We start from the raw sequence: 5,512 nt of genomic DNA on the forward strand, positions 1-5,512 counted from the left end.
GAGATGATCAACACCAAGAAGGATAGATCAATTGCAGCTTTTATCCAGGAGTTAAACCAGCACATTCGATGTTAGGAGAACCAGATGTGCGCCGACATGATAGATCTAAAGAATGCGAGGACAAGAATCAAGGAACGGGAGGAAGAACTCAAGGCTACACGTGAAGATTATGAAGAGGAAATCGAAGTACTAGTGGAGAAGAATGACGACTTGATCATGAAGATCGCAATATTCATGGGAGGCCCTACACCAGTAGAAGAAGACGAAGAACCCAAGGAGATTCGCCCTGAAGACTACATCATCATCGACGACACCGATTCGGATCCAGATGATAGTGATGATGACTATGTTGATGAAGCTGGAGCAGATATCATGGAGTCTGCAACCGAAGAATATTTCTAGTAGACCACCTCATCAGTAGTAGTAGTCCACCATGTAAATGTAGTAGTCCGAGCACTTTTGTGATAGATAGATCGATTGTATGCCCTTGTTTGATTGATTGAATGAAGTGAATTGTTTGCTTTTGCCTCATGTGCATATGGGTAGTGTTTTTCTCTCTAGACCCCCTCTATTCTTAATCTCATCTTTTCTAAACCCTCAGATGCCTCCGAGACGTGACCCCAGATTTACCTTCCCACTGGAGCTCACTCAGTTGATCCAGCAGCAGAACACATTGATGTAGCTGCTAGTCCAGAACCAGAATCAAGGGAACAACAACAACCCACCACCACCACCTGTTGATCACTTAGCCCGTTTTCTTAGGCTGAATCCGCCGGTGTTCTCTAGTAGCACCGAGCCGATAGTAGCAGATGATTGGCTCCGTAAGACAGCTAGGGAGTTGACCACGGTAGGATGCACAAATGCGGAAAAGGTTAAGTTTGCCGCACATCATCTTGAAGGACCCGCAGCATCATGGTGGGAGAATTTCACAGCCACTTCCCCTATCAACACTATCACATGGGACCAGTTTCAGCAAGCTTTCCGTACTGCCCATGTTTCAGCAGGAGCTATGGCCATGAAGAAGCATGAGTTTTGCAACTTGCGCCAAGGAGGAAGGACAGTTGGCCAGTATGTGGAGGACTTTAGTAAGTTAGCACGTTATGCCCCAGATGAAGTTGCTACAGATGCAGCTAAACAGGAGACGTTTCTAGAAGGACTGAATGATGAGTTGAGCATGCAGTTGATGGTAGCAACGTACAACAACTACCAGGAGTTGGTAGATCGTGCTCTTATGATTGAAGGGAAGCAGCAGCAGATTGAGAACCGCAAGAGGAAGTATGGACAAGGGAAGTACAATTCTAGAGCTCAGCAGAAGCCACGTTTTACCCCTAGACCGGGAGGACACTTTCAGCATACCCATGGAGGAGGTAGCTCGCACAATCATAATGGCCCCAAGAATGGTAATGGGAACGGAGGAAGCAACGGCCAGAATCGTACCAACCCATCAACCCCAGCCAAGAGAGACCTGAGCCAAGTCACTTGTTTTAAGTGCCAGAAGACCGGACATTATGCCAATGAATGTCCTGAATCCCAGAATGGAAATGGCAATGGAAGCTCTGGGAAGAAACTGAACCCTTTCAATAGGGGATAGGTGAACCACGTTAACGTGGAGGAGGTTGAAGCTTTGCCAGATGCAGTAATAGGTAAGTTTTGGTTAAGTCATTTACTGCACTCATTCTTTTTGATACTGGTGCATCGCATTCATACATCTCAAGGGGATTTGTGGATAAGTATAAACTGCCAATCCAAGCCCTTAGGTCACCCATGTAAGTAACCTCCCCTGGAGCAGAGTATATGGCTAGTCTATGGTGTGATCGGTTACCATTAAGGATTGGTAACTATGTATTTCCCTCAGACCTAATAGTATTGGAATCTCAAGGATTGGATGTGATATTAGGCATGGATTGGTTATCGAAGTATGAAGGGAATATTGAATGCGCCAATAAGTCAATTTTGCTTACAACGCCAGAAGGAAGAAGGATCAAGTATGTATCCCGGCATGTGCCAAAGAGTACTCAAGTAAATTCCCTAACAGGAGTTGTGCAGGAGGAGGTACCAGTGGTAAAGGATTTCCCTGACGTATTTCTAGAGGAGTTGCCAGGCATGCCACCGGATAGAGATATTGAGTTTTTGATTGAGCTTTTGCCAGGCACAGGGCCAATATTTAAGAGACCATACAGGAGGCCCGCAAAGGATTTGGAGGAGATTAAGAAGCAGATTAAAGAGTTATTGGATAAGGGTTATATTCGCCCAAGTTCTTCACATTGGGGATCGCCGGTACTTCTAGTGGAGAAGAAGGATGGATCGTTAAGGATGGTTGTTGATTATCGAGGATTAAATGAAGTAACCATCAAGAACAAGTACCCACTACCGATGATCAATGATCTTTTTGATCGATTGCAAGGAGCTAAGGTATTTTCCAAGATTGATCTGCGATCAGGATACCATCAGTTGAAGATTCGGGAACATGATATACCTAAGACAGCTTTTACCACCAGGTATGGGGTGTATGAGTATACCGTTATGTCATCTGGTCTGACTAACACACCTGCATATTTTATGAACATGATGAACAAAGTGTTTATGGAGTTTTTGGATAAGTTCGTCGTAGTGTTCATTGATGATATCCTAGTTTACTTGAAGAATGAAGAGGAGCATAAGGAGCAGTTGCGTTTGGTACTTGGAAAGCTCAGAGAACATCAGTTATATGCCAAGTTTAGCAAATGTGAGTTTTGGTTGAAGGAAGTTGGATTCCTCGGACACGTTATATCTGGAGAAGGTATAGCAGTAGATCCCACCAAGGTTGACACTGTGACTAATTGGGAAGCCCCAACAACAGTTGGAGAGATCCGGAGTTTTCTTGGACTCTCAAGATACTACCGGAGATTTATTGAGAACTTCTCGAAGATTGTGAAGCCCATGACGGAGTTGTTGAAGAAGGATACCAAGTTTAAATGGACTGAAGAGTGTGAGGCCAGTTTCCAGGAGTTGAAGAAACGTTTGGTTACATTACTAGTGTTCATTTTGCCAGATCAGACCAAGGATTATGAGGTGTATTGCGACGCTTCACGTCGAGGACTTGGAGCAGTGCTTATGCAGGAAGGATGAGTTGTTTCATATGCCTCACGAGAGCTTAAGCCTCATGAGTTGAATTATGCCACGCATGATTTGGAGTTAGCAGCCGTAGTGCATGCGTTGAAGACTTGGAGACATTTTCTCATTGGAAACCATTGTGAGGTGTAGACAGATCACAAGAGTTTGAAGTACATCTTCACGCAAAAGGAGTTAAATCTCAGGCAGAGGAGATGGTTGGAGCTCATCAAGGATAATGATATGAGATTGCATTATCACCCTGGAAAGGCTAACGTAGTAGCTGACGCGTTGAGCCGTAAAAGCCATGTCAACACTCTAAGGACGGGAGACTTACCAAGAGAGTTAGCCGAGAATCTTCGTGAGCTATGTTTGGAAATAGTTCCGAAAGGTTATGTAGGAGCATTGGAGATTCAGTCTACTTTGATGGATAAGATAAGAGAAGCTCAAAGGACTGACAAGGAGATCGCTTCTATTAAGGAGAAAATGAGCAAAGGAAAAGCTAAATGATTTCGTGAGGATGAGCACGATACCTTATGGTTTGAAGACCGTGTTTATGTGCCCAATGACGCAGAGATCAGGAAGTTGATTCTGCAAGAGGCCCATGATTCACCATATTCGATTCACCCAGGAAATACCAAGATGTATCTGGATTTGAAGGATACTTTCTGGTGGACTGGAATGAAGAAGGATATTGCGGAGTATGTAGCAGTTTGTGATGTATGTCAGAGAGTAAAGGCAGAGCATCAGAAGCCAGCCGGATTGCTACAGCCATTGCCAATACCCGAATGGAAGTAGGATAAGCTAGGCATGGATTTTATTACAGGATTCCCAAAACTCGTTCAGGCTATGACTCGATTTGGGTAGTAGTCGATCGTTTGACAAAGGTAGCCCATTTCATACCAGTGAAGACTACCTATACTAGTGCCAAGTTGGCAAAGATATACATGACCAGGATCGTATGTCTGCATGGAGTTCCAAGGAGCATTGTATCAGATAGAGGAACCCAATTTACCTCAAAGTTCTGGAATTAGTTGCATGAAACTTTGGGTACCAGGCTTGAATTCAGTACAGCTTTCCATCCGCAGACAGATGGACAGACCGAGAGAGTCAATCAGATTTTGGAGGATATGCTGAGAGCTTGTGCGCTAGATTATGGATCTAGTTGGGACGACAATCTGCCATATGCAGAGTTCTCTTACAACAATAGTTATCAATCCAGTTTGAAGATGGACCCTTTCGAAGCCTTGTACGGAAGGAGGTGCAGGATCCCACTGTCATGGGATGAAGTTGGAGACCGCCAGTTGTTTGGACCGGATCTGATTAAGGAGTTTGAATAGAAGGTGAAATTGATTCGCGATAGGCTCAAGGTAGCCCAGTCCAGGCAGAAGAGCTACGCGGATTCTAAAAGCAAGGAGACAGTTTACGAAGTCGGAGACCGAGTTTATCTTCGAGTATCACCACTTCGAGGAGTTAAGCGCTTTGGAGTTAAGGGAAAGTTAGCACCACGTTTTGTAGGACCATACAAGGTTTTGGAGCGTATGGGAGAAGTAGCCTACAAGTTAGAATTACCCGAAGGATCGTCAGGAGTTCACGACGTGTTCCACGTTTCCCAGTTAATGAAGTGCCACGCGGAGATGGCTGATATACCGCTGAGAGATACATCGCCACTGGAAGCGATTCAGTTGGACAGTGATTTGACCTATGAGGAGAAACCAGTTAAGATTCTTGAGTATGCCAGCCGAGTAACCCGTAGCAAGGTTATCAAGTTTTGCAAAGTTCAGTGGAGCCACCACACGGAGGATGAAGCCACCTGGGAGCGAGAGGAAGATTTGCTGAATGACCACCCTCACCTATTTTCTAGCCAACCCGAATCTCGAGGGCGAGATTCATCTTAAGGGGGGTAGGTTTGTAACATCCCAAAATTTCAATTTGGAATGTTATACAATAGATCATCACTGCATATCATATTTATTTGCCTTTTGGGTTGATCCTAGAAATTCTACGCAGCTCAAGGACCCTCGGAGAGAGTTGGGGATTTTGTTATTTTCATATTTGAGTTTTCTCAAATTTTGAAAATAGGATAATTTGATTTTATTTATTTTATCTTCAATTATTTCTATTATCAAAATATGAGAGAGGGAATAAAATGACTTTCCCAAAATAAAGAAATATTTAGGATTTAATAAAAAATCAAATAAGGTTTTATTCTGGAGTTTTTCGTGGTTTTATTTGAATTTAGGAAAAATTGCACGTTTTCAAAAAAAATTGTATTTAGGGCCAAGAAAATGTTCATCCTGATCTAAATATTTATTTAGATGGTGAAAAATTGTTTTGGCAATTTTAGATTTTTACTTATTTTTCTAGAATTTTTCTTAGTTTCGACGAAATTGTTTTTTTTAAAACCCCGTGCCCGACTGGG

This window comes from Triticum urartu, chromosome 5A (genome assembly GCF_056163025.1).
Source record: "Triticum urartu cultivar PI428250 chromosome 5A, HENAU_Tu73, whole genome shotgun sequence".
Lineage (NCBI taxonomy): Eukaryota > Viridiplantae > Streptophyta > Magnoliopsida > Poales > Poaceae > Triticum > Triticum urartu.